Source organism: Prosopis cineraria, unplaced genomic scaffold (genome assembly GCF_029017545.1).
Source record: "Prosopis cineraria cultivar Desert tree isolate PC_DT_omini unplaced genomic scaffold, ASM2901754v1 PC8, whole genome shotgun sequence".
Lineage (NCBI taxonomy): Eukaryota > Viridiplantae > Streptophyta > Magnoliopsida > Fabales > Fabaceae > Prosopis > Prosopis cineraria.
In genome coordinates, this window is record NW_026555339.1 from 29370396 (window position 1) to 29389600 (window position 19205).

Below are 19205 nucleotides of genomic sequence, written 5' to 3' on the forward strand. Positions count from 1 at the left end.
ATCAACTAATAATTTTTCTCTAAAATATTTCACTACTCAAACTTAATACGCTTTGTGCATTATAGTGTTAGGGATAAAATTAGAAACATGACAAATCAAAAGATATCTCATGTCCCATTAATGTCTACAAAAAAGTTATTTAAGAGGAGAATAATTAAGAGATGTGATGAAAACCCTTTCGTTAATTTGAATGTTCATTCCCTTCATTTTTAATACCAAATTATAAATATATAAAAAAATATTAAAATATTAAATTAGTAATGTAATATTCTAGAATATTGTTAATTGATAGAAAAATTATAAAGAATGATCTAAAAAATTTAAGAAACTCAATCCATATTAAAAATATAATTGATATATAAAATATTACAAGTCATCTATAAATTTTTGAAAAACTAGTTTGAGCCATTAATATTTAAAAAATAAATTATAAATTCTTGATGAATATTTATAAAAAATGATATTAAAATTATTAAATATTAAAATATTTAATATTTTTATAATATTTATTAAATTTTATTTTAACAAGCTTTCAGTGTGCCCAGCACTCTTAGAAAAAGATTTTAAAATGCCAAAAGCTCCTAAAAAAATAGCTTAGAAGCAGATTAGCATCAAAGGATATGGTTAAAGTCTTATCTGTTAGGATGTCATTGTGCATGGGCCCCTTGGACAAGTCATGTTAACAAAAAAACGACAACATTAACTATTAACTTAAAAAAAAAAAGGTTTTTTGCTGTTCAAGGACGAAATTGCCCCACTTATCAATACAAGGTGCCGAACGCTACTTGAAAAAAAAAATTAGAGATAAAAATATACCTTAACCTATTAATAAATTGTAAAAACAAATCTTTGACAAAAAAAAATTGTAAAAAAAAATCTAGTAAAAAGAACCTAATGTTTCTTTAACTCTCATATAAGCCTATTTACTAATCTACTTTCATTTCTTAGTGTATATACATTAGGAGTTTTTCTCATATGAACAATGTGAGACTTCTCATTTTAACATACTTGCACAATGACTACAATAGTTGGGTCTAGCAAAAGTGATAATAATTCCTTAAAACATGGCAAATTAATGTTTGAATTCCTACCAGAAGAGATGCTTACATGTAGTATTTAATTGTGTTTGGAATAATATTGCTTTCAATAAGAGGATACTTGTGAGTAATAAAAAAAAGAGTAAAGTTTTATTTCAAATGGCCAATAAATTCATAATAAAAGGTTCAAACATTCGGAACACATGGTACCATAACAAGAAAAAGTAATGTTTCATTCCAGATTCTTTGGCGAAAGATTGATAGGTTTTTCATTCCAAAGTAAGGTTTAAACATTTGGCAAACTCGCTCCACGTGACTAGTTAACGAATAAAATAGCCAACAAAAGTGGCACGTTAGATAAAACCCTTTTAGATATGATAGTGCTGACAAAGACCAAATTGATTTATCAAGATATGTAGCTGGGTTGCAAACCATTCAAGATGTGTGGCCCAGACCTTCCTCCAGGTGGGATAAAAAAATTAACAAGTTTGCAAAAGGCTCAATGCGCAACGTCCAAAAGCTCTATGACTGGTGTTGAGTAACCCATCCACTAATGATAACAAAACTATTGTACCTGTTACGGAAGTTTACTAATTAGTAACGGATATGTGTTCGCCGCTAATATAGTAACGGACACGTATCTATCACATAGATTAATGACATATTTCTGATAAAAATTAGTGACGGACAATCCATTATTAAATCCAAAATTAGTTATGGATTTTGTTGGTTAGTGACAATTTTATTCATCACTAATTGTAATTTTTTTAGTAGTGATAGAATGATTGTTTTGCAAGCTCAAACTAAATATCTTGTAGCAAACAATTAAGGAAAAGAAATTTATGATGAAGTTTGGATCTTTAAGATATGTAACTTTGGTTTTTCTTAGTATATCTCTCGGATTGAGTAAGGGAGGGAGAGCTTTGAATAATTTTCTTTGAAGCCAAGTTTATTTAAAGAGAAAATGACAAATAAATATTTTTGAAATAAGAAAATGACAAAATAGTATCACAAACTGAGGTGATTACTCTAAAATCCCTAGGAACTTAATTGTTATAATTTTTACAAAATACGTTTCCAACCCTCTATGAAATAATAGAAAGAGTAGTTGTTTAAAATTAAATTAAAGTTGTTAAAACCTAAATTGGACTTGATATATTATAGATCACAATTAAGAATTGATGAAACTATATTAGGATGTGAAGTGTATAACACCCTCACTGACACTACCATACGCTCCACTACAATCAATCTTAATCAATTCAAAATCATTTACTTTAAAAAATCTTAGGATTTCAAGAAAAGATTTTCAGAAATCATTTCACAAATTACTCAAATTATAAAACATTACACACAGCGGAAGCAATAAGTAAAAATACCTCAAAGAACAAGAAAACATGGGCTTTACAATGAAATTAAGTAAAATTTAGGACTGTGCGCCGCGGTTTGTGTCACATGCGTCCCGACATGTGACACAGAGACTATAGTTGCTCACTTTGTGCTGTGTGCCATGGCATGTGGAGACATGCGCCGCAGCACACACACACACTTGAATTTGGTGTCATAATGCAAAATTCTGGTGCGAATTTCAGATGTGTATTATTTTTGCATCCGATATCCGATTGGGATGGTTCAAGCCCTAACACGAAACTTGTTTTGAAATCTAACTAATGATACTAATTTCATCTCAATCCAATATTTTTTTCAAAAATTAAACACCCAAGTACATTTTGACCATTTTATGCCAAAATTTGCCACTCGAGCGTTTCAATTTGAACCCAAATGTCATTAGCCACTTTTGGACCTTGATCACTTCCAAATAGACAATACACACCTAATTGAACATTCATATGCACAATATAACACATGTACACATATTTGGCCTGTAAACCGCCCATATAACACTTTTAGGTCAAAACATATTTTTCATTCTTAATCTCATACAAGGTGTAACACTTGCCCTAAGTATTATCCAAAAATCACATAATTCAAATAAACTAAGTGTGGTTAAGGAGTTGATCCTCTAACCAACTTAGAAAACAAATCATTTAAATCACTAAACAAATACACCATCACAAAACAAACATTTAAAACCTTTAAAAAATTTTATAGGTTTTATCTATAGCGCACGGAAGCAAGCTAGACGAAAGTGAGATAAAAAGATGATGTCATGATAGCATTAAATTGTTGTCATGACAGCCTTCCTGGGCCAGCTTTTGGGAGGCACTGTTTTGCCATTCGACCTTCGATTGAAGTGATTTTAAAGTCCACACGCCATTTTTAATAATTACTAGTAGTACACCAAATTTCAAAAAGATCTAATGATCAAATTAAAAGTCGAACATGTTACAAGTTTGGTCATTCTTGCTGTCATGACCGCTTTTTAGCTGTCATGACAGCACATTCGGACTAACTTTTGAAGTGCACCATCTCATCATCTGACCTCTGATCGGAGTGATTTCAAAGCCCACATGTCACTTTTAAAGAGTACTATTAGCATACCAAATTTTGAAAAGATCTAACGGACAGATTGAAATTCATGTTTGTTGCAACATCAACACTATTGCTGTCACGCAGTATTTTTGCTGTCATAACAGCTCCTCCAGATCAAATTTCAGAGTGCGCTATTCCTCCGTCTGGTGTCTGATCAATGTGATTCCAAAGCTCACATGAAGCTTATAAAAATTTTTACTTGTGACCCAAATTTGAGAGAAATCCAACGGTCGGAGTAAGATTTGGACACCCGAATGCAAAAGTGCAGTTTTTTTTGTAAAAACCATTTTCAAAATTGTCCAAATCTCATCCTAATGGTCACAAACTTGTGAAAACACTTTGGACACATCAAATAGGACTAAAAAAACCTGATAGAAAAACCCTTTATATCAAAATTTGACTACTCAGGTGCCATTTCTTAAAATGGACCCTAAGTCCCCAAAATTCACAAATCACACAAGAGTGGCCAAAAATTATTCTAAATATCATATACACATATGAATACATATGCTAAATATTTCACTTGGCTCAAAGATCTTAGTAAGGCCCATGCACCCACTCTCTCTATCCAAGGTGTATGTTTGCCCATAGCACACCATTTGCAATGTAATCACTTTGCATTTGTTTGTAGAATCACATATATATCAAAATAAATATCTACTTGTAGTAGAAACTTGGTCTACTAAATAAATCCATCAAAATCACACACCATAATCAAGTTTCCTAGCCATAAGTCTATAAGCAGACAAAAATTCATACAAATCCATACAATCCACATATATTCACACACATATTTACATAATCACATCCTATTGGCACCCTAATTCCAAATACATTATAATAGATTTGCTCAAAAGAAAGGGGTTGCAGTTCTTTATAATCTACAAACAACCTCTAGCTCTACTCGTTTCCCTATCTACCATGGTTCCTTCGCCTGGACCTAAAAATATTGAAAAGAAAGGGTTAAGACAACCACAGTCTTAGTAATAGAGAAATCTACATCGATTATTACAAAGTAAGCCATAATCAAATAAACAAATAATAATTCAATGTAGTATATAATTTCGCCATTTAAAATGCATGAATGCATGACATAGGCCGGTATGGCCTTTCATGACCAACAGAATGCCCCTTAACACTAATTAACTTGCCACCGAACTGCCTATGCCCCTTTGACGTGAATCCTGAGCAGTCGAAGCTAATTGCCTCCTAAAGCCAGCCTGACTGACTCTCCATATGAGGGCTACCTTGGCCTCGACATTCAACCTCACACTTTATATGTCAGATTCCCTCCCCCACTAAGAGTCATCGAACACTCAATACACAAACCACTTTAGTGCACTGTGCCCACAAACGTAAGGCAACACTGAGTACTGGCAATGTGCCCTAGAATATTACAAGTCCACACCTTCTCATTGGCGAACTCCCACCGAGATCATGCCTTTTACTCTTGTCTACCTTTCTCGAATATTGACTACTTCAACACTCTAAGGTAGTATAACATTTATAAATCTCCCTTAAACAATTCCTTAGCCTATCTAAGGTATCTAACTTAGTTACACTTCCTTAAGTACAACTTCTATTCTTTATTATTACAATACATGCAAATAAATCTCGTTTCTATAAAAACATTGTTGTTAAATAATTAGAAAATATATTTGCACTATAATCAAAGTAGTACCCCATAACCCCTTATAAAGCACATTTAATCTTTTAAAACATGTAATGTATGATAGCTAGTAATATTTATTCAAAAATAGCTAAAAAAAGTAATAAGAAATATAAATTCTCCTGTTACCTCAACCCTTTAGTACCAAAAGGGTTCCTCTTGTACAAAATAGGACTTGGCTTATTCCTTAACTTCTCAATAAGTTCTACCAACAATTTCATACAACATATGAGTGATCTATATCACTTTTCATGGCAAATAACATTAATGAAGACTATAACTCATACCACACAACTTGGGTTAATGAACAATAATCCATCCTAATAGTCCATATATTAAACCAACCATTCACATAGTATCACTTAACCACCAAAACCATTTATTAGTCATCACTAGGCCAATTTTCAATTCATATAATTTTTAATCAATTAAAAACCTTCACTTAATGTCACCAACTTTCACCATTAGCCCTTATAATGAAAACCAAACCTTAATTTAAATCTTATTGGGATCAAATAATAAAATTATAACTAAATCAAATAGGCTTAAACCATTGAGGAGCAAAACCCAATCTCTTGGGGTTTGACTTTTACCTTAAAACTTCATTTTTCATCCAAATGCCCACTCAAAACATTAGGGCATCATGTAGAAACTCAAAACAAGCTCTCAAGGACCTAAGGAAATTAAAGCTTACAAGAATAAAGCCTTTTGGATCAAATTTCAGAAATTTTCTCTTCTAAAAATTGAAGAAAACCAAGAGGTAAGGAAGAGGATTGAAGTAGAAAGTTTACCTATCGTGTAGCCGAGCTTGCAATGGTCATAAAACCTCCTAGATCTAAGCCTAACTCCCTTTCTTCCTCTTCTCTTCTTCCTCACACTCGTTTTCTTTCTCCTTATTTCTTGGCTTTTTTTGTTTCAATTCTATGTGAAATGGCTATTAAAAACTAATCCAAAAACTTTGGAAAAAATTACAAGGAAGAGCCCAACATTTCTTAATTATAGCAAAAAAAGCCCGAGTCAACTTTGGTAATTTTTTTCATAGTTAAATATAAAATAAAACCTAACTTTTGCTTAGTAAAATTCAAACTCAGACCTCTATCATTCTATTCTTAATTTTAATTTAATTATACATATTTTATTTATATATTTTTTTATAAATCCGAGTCTTAAAATTTCAAGATGTTATACAAGGCCAATAATTTTCACATACACTTCAAACACCCTATATTCACATATATGTATATTCATCCTCTAGCCCATTCAATCATTTCACCATTCGCACATATACAAAGGGATAGGGAGCTCAAAATCATCAAACACAACATTTAACACATTATGCACATGTTTTGAATCCTAAGGCAACTTATACACATTCTTACGTAATAACACTTAAGTTCATTACACCAAATCCTTACAAAGGCTTTAATGAGAGTCTCAAGTCAACTAATGTCTTTCCCTTTTGAACAACTAGTATCAGAACTTAAAAAATATAAATAGCCACAGGTGAGATAAAAATCTTAGTAACTAATATGGTTCGTTAAATGTCTATTATCACAAATAACCATGCCAAAGTAACAAAATAAGGTAATATCAAATATATATCAAAGTATGACGGAATTTCATCTCTTCATGGTATTTTCACATAAATACAAACTAATATGATCATCTATCCATCGAACCTCTAACACTCCCCGACACAAAACCATAGGCTTTACTGGATTAACCACTTGTTGACCTAAGCACACATTCGATGGTAGAAACACCCAGCCAAAGGTAATCTAACCCATCTACGGACTATGGTTTCCCTCTTTACACACTTGTAATAGAGGCGTCATTGACTCCTAACCGCATCTTAATGGGTACTAAGGAGTTACCAGACTGCTCGAATATCCCATAGTAATAGTCCCATAGTATGTTGTACTAGATTACCCATGGTAACAGCCCGTATAATGCTGCATCAGATGTCCCATGGTGCCAGCCTGGCCATATGAATTTTTCACTCATTTCTCCGCACACACATATCCTAGGTGAACTCTCACCCCCTATAATTATGCTCTTTTCATAATTTTCACTGTTTTCTTTCACCTTTCCATACTATATACTTATATGGCAACATATATTTATATATTCATTCATTCAAAACTAAAAATTCTCAAACCTTCTTTTCATAAATTCATTTCATGCTAAACTTGTTTTCAATACCAAATTCATGCATAAAAACCAACTAAATCACCATTATACAATTACTTCTACACAGTTATAATAGTTAATAAATATAATAAACTATATGATTATCTCAACCTTTTTGTCCGATATAAAGGTTTACCCATGTAATTTTATACAATTACTTCTACACAGTTATAATAGTTAATAAATATAATAAACTATATGATTATCTTAACCTTTTTGTCCGATATAAAGGGTTACCCATGTAATTTCCTTACTCGAATCTTTCTCCACTTATTTACACGTCACACACTAGAATTTACATAAAATTGGCATCCAAAGTCAATTTTACCATTGACAAAAAGTGTCAATTATCACAATTACCCGTGTAAGCCATGCTTGCTGTAGCGGATGGCACAGAGGGACAAATCCCTCGGAAGGCATTTACACTGCGGCTCAACTATCATATGCTGTGGCATGCATCTACTGTCATAACAGCAGATTGCTATCATGACAGCTCTTCGAACTTTCAAATTGTACCATTTCGCCATTCGACATCCGATTTGAGCAGTTTAAGTGTCCACACGAAGTTCTTAGTGTAATGCCCTCACTAACATTACCATATACTCCACTACAATTAATCTAATCACTACAAATATATTTAGTTTGAAAACATTGAAAGCCTTAGGATCCCAATAAAAGATTTTAAATTATTTTATAAATTACTTGAGTTATAAAATCCAACACATAAAACACATACACAGCAGAAGCAACAAGTATTCAGGTATAGAATGCTAAAAGAAACATGTGCATACAAGAAAACAAAGTATAATTTTGCACAATGCACTGTGGCCTGTGCCACATGTGTCATGGCATATGGCACAGAGGCCACAGTCGCTCACTTTGTGCCGTGCGCTGCAGCATGCGGGTACATGCGCCACGGCACACACACCTAAATTTACTGTCAAATGATAGTTTCTAATATGAAATTTAGATGCATGCCATTTTCGCATACGATGTTCGATTGGGATAGTTCAAGCGCCCACACAAAGCTTATTACAAAATTTAACCAATGACACTAGTTTCATTTCAATCCGATAACTGCATCAAAAATTAGGCACTAAAGTGCATTTTGACCGTTTTCTACCAAAATCTAGCCATTTAAATGTCTCAATTTGAAACCAATTGTCATTAGCCACTTTTTGGGCCTTGACTATGTCTAAATTGATAATACACACCTGATTGACCATACACATGCACAAGATATCACACATACACATATTTGGCCTGCAAATTGCCCATTTCATACTTTGGGCCAAAATCACATTTTCACTTCTTTAATCTCATACAAGGCCAAACCACTACATATACCCTTCAACCATCTCATATTCACACTCATATACCTTCACCCAATAGTCCATCCACTCATTTTATCTTTTACACATACACACACAAAGGGCTAGGGAATTCCAAATTCATCAAAACATAATATAAATACAACTTCATGCACATGATTGAATCTTATGGCAACTTATACATATTTACAACTACTGACAACAAATTCATTACACCAACTCTTATAAAGACTTAGGTGAGAGATGCCAACTTAGCCTATATCCTTTCCTTTTGATCCACTAGCACTAGAGCTTGAAAAATGGAAATAACTAGGGGTGAGATAAAAAGCTCAGTAACCAATAGAGCTCATTTAATGCCTATTACCAAAAATAACCATGCCAAATTATTAAAAACTAAGGTAATATCATGTATATATTAAAATATGAATAAATATCATCTTTTTAAAGTCATTCCACACAAATATGCACTAGCATGATCATTTAGCTACTGAACCTCTAATACTCCCTGACATGAAACCATAGGCCCTTTTGGATCAACTATTTGTTAACCCAAGCACACTTTTAGTGGTAGAAACACTCGGGCAAAAGTAATGTAACTCACCTATAAACTATGGTTTCCCTCTTCACATACTTGTAATAAAGGCATCGTTGACTCCTAACTATACCCTATTGGGTACTAAGGAGTTGCCAGACTGCCTGGATGTCCCATGGTAATAGTCCTATAATATGTTGTATCGGATTACCTATGATAACAACCCATATAATGTTGTATTGGATGTCCCATGCTGTCAGCCCGACCATATGAATTTTTCACTCACATATCTCCACACACACATCCCTACATATCCTGGGTGAACTCCCACCCCCTATGATCATGCTCTTTTATAATTTCCACTATTTTCTTTCACATTGTCACGTGTAATGTCATAACACACACATACACACACATATATATCATTTGAAATCAATTAACCTTACAAATCTCATTTCACAAACCATTGTACATGCTAAAACCATTTCAATAATAAATCATGCACAAAACTCTTAAAACAACAAATTCATCAATTTATATTTACTTCTACACAGTTATAATAGTTAATAAACATAATAAACTATATAGTTATCTCAACCCTTCTATTTACTAGAAAGGGTTACCCCTGTTCCAAACAACCCTATTCAAGCTCCTTCCTCATAATTTACGTGTCATGCACTAAAATCTACACAAAATTGACAACCTAAAGTCAATTTTCACTATTGACAAAAGTGTCAATTGTCACATTTAATCGCCTAATCGCTATCACATCCACATTTCACACTCGGTTACACCTATTACCACTGATTACCCCTCATCTCAAGCTAATTTTCTAGTAATTTTCTCTTACTACTCTCTCTAGATTGGGGCAAATCTTGCCTATAGCTTTAAAGCTTTATCCTTTCGACTCAAACTAGTTACAAAGCACTAGTTTAGTTTCGAAGAACCTTTCTATTACTATAAGGTAAGAAATCAACTCCTTAAAACTCCTAAATTCAATTTCTCACTAGTTAAAACTAAGTGAAAATAGGGTAGAATCAGAGGTTAAGGTAGTATGTGACTTAGCTGACAAGTAACAGGTCAGAAACACCATCTTTGCTCTTGTTTATGCTTGTCCTAGCACATCCTTTGCTCTTCTCCACACTAGACTTCTCCTCTCATGTTCTCCCTTTCTGTTTTCACAAGCTAGCATGTCCCTATTAATTAAAATTCTGCACCATGCATTGCAGTGCATCCATCCCTCGCTGCGGCGGGTGGCACAGTGAGGAAAATCCTCACTATTCTCACACGTCTGCTTTGAGATTATGCTCTTCCACTTGTATCTGTTCATATAATATTCCAATAGGTCAAAATAACACTTCACTACTCAAAACCCTAATCCCACATTAAATCACTAATCCATTCCTAATCGACATTAACTAGGATTAAAAATTCAGGATGTTATACTTAAAGCCCTCTAGCTAATGGAACCAGTCTCACACTCAAACAATCAATTATTTAAAAGATAGACACCCGAACCCAAAATGGTTCGTTTTCACCTCAAAACACTTTCAAAGGTGTCCAAAACACATTACCAAATGCCATTAGCTCTAAAATCACTTTGACCACCTCAAATGGACAACACACAACATGACATGCAAATCATATCACACAATTAAGTATTCAAACTCAAAATGACCGCTAAACCTCTATTTGACAATAACACATAGGTGTGGATAAAATTTAGCACACAAATTAACTTGACTAAGATATGCATACTTATCACAAATTCATACAAGTGATAACTAAAACAATATCATGTTCCTAAATTGGCAAAATATAATGGCAATACTCGTTTCAATACCCCAAAAAGAGGAAAGGGAAGAGCTATACAATAATGCTCTTCACTCTTCAATCGCCCCTTCCTTCCCCTTGCCCCTACCGAAGCCCTCACCTATAAAATATAACCACGGGATGAGATAAACATCTCAGTAACAGAATAATTTACTACTATTAATTAACATGCACAACCATAAGAGAATAAAGCTATAAGGCTCCAAAATATACTTTTAACATATTATAACATACTCTTTTTCATCAATACAAATCATCTACCACTAACATGATCATTCTATCATCTGAACCTCCATATCACCCTAGTCGAAACTATAGGTTCTTGGACTAAGTGCACCTTCACAATGGTTCGAGCTCACCTTCAATATTAGGATCACTCGACTAAAGGTGTCCTATCCTACTTCCGAACTATGGTCTCCCCTATCACATACAAATTGGGGTGTCGTTACTCCAACGCTACATTATTGATGCGAAGGAGCGTCACTTTCTAATGCCATATCTTGCATGGATATTAAGGAGAAAATCTCCAACTCTGTGCCTCACTAGACACTAAAGAGATACATACCATATGGACTTTCACTACTCCTTCCTATGGGTGAACTCCCACTCCCTAACATGATCATACTCAAGTTGCCACACATTTCACACACTTATGAAAAATCACTAATTTTCACATAAGAATTCAAAATTCTTTATCATTTCAAAAGTAGTTTCTAATGCACGAGAAAATCCTCTTTCACAATATGTAAAGCTTTTGAAACACATGTAAATAAGTATATTTATCTACTCACAAATAGTTAAGTAATATAATCTAATAGTATAAATTATTCTATTATCTCAATCCTTTGTCATACAAAAAAGGTTACCGTAGATCAATGTTAGCTCCACACGTTCTATATACATGAGGTAGCGCCAGTAACACTTAATATACACAATCAAGTGACAATCGTCAATTATCACTCCGGATCAACCTCAAATTTTCTAGGTTCTAGGTACCTATAACACCTAAATTCCTTATCTAACCACACCAACCATTTCCAAACACTCTAACCATCCTATTAAACATCCCAACATACCAAAATCACTAGCCAATTCCCACATTGTCTCCAAATCTCCAAATTATGCCTAAGGTTCGTCCAAACCCTCAACAAAAATTTTCAATCACCATAAAACTCATAAACCTAGGGTTAGAGGCTTGATTTAACTCCCCAAGACCTTAAATAAACTAATGGGTTTGTTTTAAACCTAAGAAAAATGAAATCAAAGCCTTCATTGCCCCAAATGTCCAGATTTTCACATAAATGATGAAGGAGAGGGAATATAAAACTTACCTAATAATAATTCAAGCTCTAAATGCTTTCAAAATAGTCTAGGGATCATGCCCTAGTAAACCCCAGTTAGTTTCCATCACCCTCTCATGATATCTCTCTTTCTTTCTCTAATTCCAGTCTATTTTTCGATTGTGATAAATGCTGATTTTTGCATGTGCGCCGCGGCGCATTAACACGCCTGTCGCGGCTCATGGCATAGAACCCCCCATCAAAATTTAAACTCTCTTCTATGCCATATCCCATTTAAACATCGATCTAGCCCTCTTCTAAGGCTGTCCAAGAATTCAAAAACCATATTAGTCTCTCGTAAACCTCATTAATCAATAATTTATCTAATTTGGCCAATTTACCTTTGGAAACACTGATAATTACTAATTGAAAAACTTAGGATGTTACACATACATACATATATATATATATATATATATAATCGCACAATATCACGTCTTGATTAATCAAAGTTCATTTTCATTCAATAACCATGCAATGCCACAAAACATGTTTAGTTTAAAAAAGATTCATGCAATAGATAGCATACTTACAAACAGTTACAATAAAGAGTCAAACAAAAAAGTTATTTGGTTACCTCAACCCTTTTGTCACTAAAAAGGCCTATGGTACTTTCTCAACCGCTACTCGTCTCTACCAAGTTCTCTCTCAACTCTACACTTGAACTATGCCAATCTACACACAATTGGCATTATTAGTCAATTGGTTCAATTGACCCAAAAACATTCAATTATTAATTGAGGCTATAACTAGCCATTCATTCATTTCCACTCAGCTATTCTAAGTTTATTACCACTCAATTATCACTTTACAACACTTCTAATAATCCCATATTACTTTTACACCATTTCCACCCTTAATTTTCATTGATTTAGGGCTAAATTAAGCTCTATCATTCAAATCCAAATTAATCGTAAATCTCTAATTTAACTCTTAAGAACCCTTTTATTACTATAACATGAGAAATAAACCCCTTTAATTTTTCCAATTCAATTTCTCTATAACTCATATTAAAAGAAATTATAGTAGAATCAAAGGTAAAGGTTATACAAAGCTTACCTGATAAGTTACTAGTAAAAAATCTCACCCAAGCTCCAACCATAGCTTGTGCTAGCTGAAGAATGCTTCTTTTTCCTCTCCCTTTATGCTTTCTCCCTTTTACCTCTCTAAAATTCAACCTAATTCATGACTTAAGAAGTTACTTTTTAGTACATACACCGCGGCATAGACAACATCAGCCATGATATGTGGCATAACAAGCCAAATTCTCACCACATGCAAACGTTTCACTTTGGAATGTAGTCCTTCCACCCATATCTGCCTATTCAACATCCAAAGGAAACAAATCAATAACTAATCATCCAAATCTCTAATTCCTTTATTAATTATCCCTTTATTCTTAATTAATAGTTAATCATAGGATTAGAAAATGAGGATGTTACAGTATCCAAGGTCGATTTAGTCCAAAGTGGTTAGATAACTTATGCTTGTAAGCTTCTTATACTTATAAGATCAAAATCAAATCATCAATGAAATGATTAAACATGATTATGGTCATGATTGTAAAATAAAGATTTCAAGTATGAAGAGGGATTTAAAATGAGTTGGAAAACAAACTCCCTTTCTGGCATGTAATGCAATGAGTTATGACATTTTAAACATGATTCTTAAATTGTGATTTTCAAAACTAAGCAATTTCTTAAACTTTGATAAATGAACATATAAAACTCAATTTGAGATAAAATTCTTTTCAAGAGCATTCAAAGTTTGTGAAATTTCAAACTAGTGATATTTCCTTTATAATGAACTAACATTCTAGCATTTATGCATTTAGAATCATACCTCAAGATATGCAAATAGGCTTTAAAAGATGTTTAACCAATATAAGATCCTATATGATTAATGACAATATGTAAAATGTGAATTTATTCTCAAAATATATCATTGATATGCATATGCAACTCATGCCTTGATTTATCAATCTAACAAGTAAGGACCTATCCAAAATGATATGAAATAATATTAAGAGTAAGGGAAAGGAATATTGATAGATTTTGGCACAGTTGTCATTCTCTTCTCTTGTAATCATCTTCTTGGGATTTGCTATTACAAGTCTTTTATTAGATAACTTCAAGTCTTTTGAGTGACTAGAGTTAAGCTCTTTCTTTCATAGTTGACATGTCATGCTTTACTACTCAAGTAGAATCACAAACTTACTTGAAAAAATTAGTTATATTCATATCTTTTCAAGTAATTAACAATTGAAAGTTGTTATATAAATATTGATACATATGTAAAAGCTTGATCATGTGAAGCATGAAGTTCATGTTCAAATTAAGCTTTCTTAAGACAGCTTTTCATGAAATTTTCAAAAGCTTGAATGAAATCAAGTTGGCCATGAAACATGTGTGAAATATTTGGAGAATTAGGAATGGTAAATCTCAATGGTTTCAATTGGATTGTTTCAAATCATGCATGTGACTTTGAAAGATGTATTTCATGAAATCAAGTTATGAGAGCATTTTTAGATTTGCACAAATTTAATTTTGTCCTTAAAGAAATCATGAAACTAATTTGAAAATGGTGAATGATGGATTGTTAAAAGAATGCAACAAGGAATAAGTACTCATTACTCAAATACAAGCTAATTATATAGCATAAGATAGGGTAAAGTTAGATATCACCAAATTTGCATATGTCCTTGTGAGATGTTAATCTTTCATCCTTGCTTGCACAAGTAGGCTGAATTTTTCATTATTGAACTGCTCCATGTGTGATTATAGGCTATAATGCCATGAATCAAGTGGAATTCCTTCAAGAGCTCTTTGGTCTTCTCTTTCACTCGTGATACCAATATTGTCTTCGTGTGAGTTGACTTCTAGAGTAGCAAGTCCCCTTAGACTTCCTTATCATGCATGAGTCACTTCTTATTCATGTGTGAAATAGCTTTATGTTTCCTCAAGATTTGTTTTCCACTTTCTCTATGTATTGCATTTTTTAGGTGAAGTTTCTTTTTTTCACCTTCCTCCAATGTAAACCTTTTCCTTTTCCTTGGTATCTAACTTGATTTGGATTCACTTATAGTTAGTTTATAGGAGTAACAATTCATATGCTCTAGCAAATTTTGTCAAATCAAAACAATTGAGCATGATGAATTAATATGACTTTATGCACAAAAGATATTTTGTTTAGAAATCAATATGTATGCATAAAGAGCTAATTTATTGAAAACTACAATTCCGTTCTAAAAAATTGAATATTGCAATTATGTTCTAAAAGGTTTTTTAAAGGCTAATAAGATCATCAAAATATATTTCAAAACAATGAGCAATGTTCATTCCCAAGGTCAAATGATATCAACCTCAATAATTATTAAAAGTTCTAGCGTAAGAGGTTTATCAATGTTATACCTTGACTTGGAGGTTTGCATTTGCATGCCTAATGCATATGATACTTAGGCTTTGTATATGTTGCCTTCGGTGCATGTGATTCTCTCTCATAAAGTGTAGACTTCAAGAGTCTTCTATTTGATGCTTGAGAGGCCCCCCATCTCTTATCCTTCTCAATATAATTGAATGGCATTATATGGTAATCCATCCTTGAAGTGTGATGTGTTCCCTTTCTTTATTTCCATTGTTACATCTTTTGGTAGGATTTTGCATTTTCAGCAATGAATGTCTTGAGAGTTTTGCTTATTGGTTTAGACTTTATGAGTACTTTGTTTTCATGAGAAGCCCTTCTAGACACTACTCTCTTCCTTGAGTCAAGATATCTATTTTCTTGAGTTTGTTCTACACAAATAAAGCATTAGAAGAATATTTTGGTACCTGTTTTTCTTTGGGTCATTGTGAGTTAGTATGGGACCTTTCTTGTCTTTTAAAAACCCAAAAAAATTTATTTCTCTTATTAGAATTCTTTCTAATACAGCATGCATGAGAAACATGACCTTTATGACCACAAAAATTGTAAATAATAGAATGGTATGCATTTTGAAATCTTTTGCAACTTGTGTGTTTGTTGCTTATGATATGTCACTTATAATTTCTTTTCTTATAAGTCTCTTTCAAGAAATATTTCTAGCATTTCAAAAAAAAAATTCAAAACATTTTTCCTTTCCCGAATGGAATCAATTATTGGTTTAAAAATAATTCTATGAAATTTTTTTAATTAAATATATTTTTATTTAAATTAATTTATTATGCATGTGTGTGTATAATTTATATTTTTATAAAAAAAAATCTTAATCATTACACCTATAGAGCCTTATTATTAACTCATACAATAATACAATTATCTTAAATGTCTATAAAGATTCAAAAAAAATCTCACGTGACCAAAAATTTTAATCATATAAACATGATTATAGTTTAAATACATTAATTAAATTAATTAATTAATATTTTTTAAAAAAAGTTCATTGTATTATTATTTAAAAATTTATTTATTTATTTACTATATAAATTAATAATCGCAACATTTGCGAGAACTTATTATACTACACAATAAGGCAATAAATCTGAGTACTTGTGAAGATTCATCAAATCTCACACGATATTGATAGACATTTTTATTAATTTAAAAAAAAGAGAATTAATTTGAGTAACGGGTCATTCAAACCATGTTAAATATGTATAAGCTTGATTCTCATACTTGAAAAATAATATTGACTTACACTATATAAGATTCTTTTAAATAGCTGCAGAGATTTTTAAAATTTTACATAGTAAATAAATAAAATACAAATATCTCCTCTCTTGTTGTCGTCATCATCAAAATTTTATATTTTGGATTTAATCAGTCATTTGAAGCATATTTGAAAAGCAATATTATCCCTAGATATAACCCTTTGCCTCTTGTTGGCTTCTTCTATCCTTACCCAATTGCAATTTAAGAATAATATTTAAGTCAATGTATTTTTCTAAATAAACCACACGCCATTTGTGTTGATGCAAGGACCAAAATTAAGTTAATGCCCATTTGAATTCAAGACAAATGGGATTACGATGAGAACAAAGAGTCAGTTTTATATATAACCATGCATGCATGGTGTCTCAATCAACAAGAGAGATGCCAAGTCTATTTATACAAAACACCCTTCACAAGTAAGCACAAGATGCAACTTAAGCAAATTCCCATGGTTAGTATGCAACTCCAGTGTTTGATTCCTAGGTGCCTAGAAGTCTAAAATTTGATAGAACTATACCTTTGACCACAAAAAGGCACAAGATCATGCAGGGTTTTATAGGTTATCAATTAGTGATCCAAACCAACTTATGCCAACCATATAAGAGCTTAGAAAGAAAAGGGGAAAAAATATGATCCAAGCCACGGCCTTTATGTGAAACCTTCAAACCAAAGAACATGTTCTTATATTCATTAACACCTCTCATGATGTAAATAGTATAATCACAAGATCAGATTTTTTTTTCTTTTTTGAGAAAGGAAATTTTAACTAAAGAGGTGATAGATTGCCAATACATCTCAAAGCATATAAAAACTTTACATATGCATAAATCACCAAGGCAAAAGAAGCACGCTTTCAACTCAAGTGCATATACTAAATGAAACCAGAGCATCCCATTCTAACAGCATATATATATATATAAAATACAAAATCCATCACAGCATTAACAAAATTTACCACCAGAATATATTATCCGAACCTTTGCTAAGGTAGACATCAATCTCTTGGGCAAAGAGGGTAATTTTTTAGTTAAACCCCATGTCTATGGTTCAGTTGTGTGCATCCTAAACTAATCCAAAGTATAGAAGTAGAACCTGGAAGCGGTCTAGAAATCAAAATAAACAAACTTGCCTAGTCCACACATTTTTTTTCATGCTAAAATGCATCTAAAATCCAACTTCAACCCATGTCACAACAATCACAAGAAATCCCTCACAACTTGGCGCACAAACATGATGGAAATTTGCTCAAAGCCAAATTAAACTAATCAGGACAGCAAATAGAACTTCAGTTTGGGGTTTTTCAAAGAAGTCTAGGATGCATAACAGATTAAAAGTTTGCAAAAAGAAATAATTACAGCAACTCCACATACTGTAGTGAATGGAAGCTTCGACTCCTACTCTGTCAAATCACACCTTTGAATCTTTGTTCACCTCTGCCTCTCAATCGTTCTCTATGGTCTCTCAAATTTTTATCGCTTTCTCAACTCTATTGCTCTTTCCAAACTCAGACTCCTTTCCCAAAAATCTATCCCTCTGAAACTCGGACTGGTTTTCTCAGCATCGAACTCACTTCTCTCTTTCATGTTCTCAAAACTCAGACCTCTCCTCTTCTGAGTACTCCAATGACCTTATATAGGAAGGAAAGGGGGTGGATTTTTTCGAAAATAATGATAACTCACCGCCCATCTGCTCTAATCCCATACACTTATGTCTCCTGCCCTTTCCTTACTTTTTTTCTGTGCATCACCGCTTTTATGCTGCTCCAGATGATCCACTTGCTTCCCTTCATCTTTCCTATTATTGGTCGCCTTTTAGTTCTCTTCTCTTCTACATACATCAATTAGAGATGGGGAAGTTTAGGGTTGAGTGGAACATTGGAGCAATTAGCATTTCATCGCCCCTGATTATTCTTTTTAATTAATTTTTTTTTAATTTTTTTGGATTTTCTATATGTACATTTTAAAAATTAGATTGAAAAAGGAATTTACTTTTAAATTGAGAATTTTTTTTAAGGAAAAGAACCAAATTTAAAAGGATTTAATTTTTAAGAAGTCAATTTTCATAATTTTTTGATTGTTAAGATAATTTGGTGGA

General features: G+C 32.6%; 1 long non-coding RNA gene across 4 annotated transcripts; it reads right to left on the reverse strand.

Annotated features, from left to right (window-relative positions):
- Nucleotides 1-4122: 4122 nt before the first annotated feature.
- On the reverse strand, nucleotides 4123-18955 carry LOC129317927 (uncharacterized). 4 transcript variants are annotated; one of them, XR_008595099.1, is made up of 5 exons: nucleotides 18482-18955; nucleotides 13698-13746; nucleotides 13485-13603; nucleotides 13003-13100; nucleotides 4123-4470 (listed from the first exon to the last, which is right to left on the reverse strand). It is a non-coding gene; the product is annotated as an uncharacterized LOC129317927 (long non-coding RNA). The 4 variants fall into 4 exon arrangements; XR_008595096.1 differs by having other exon boundaries at nucleotides 13485-13746; XR_008595097.1 differs by lacking the exon at nucleotides 13003-13100 and having other exon boundaries at nucleotides 13485-13746.
- Nucleotides 18956-19205: the final 250 nt, after the last annotated feature.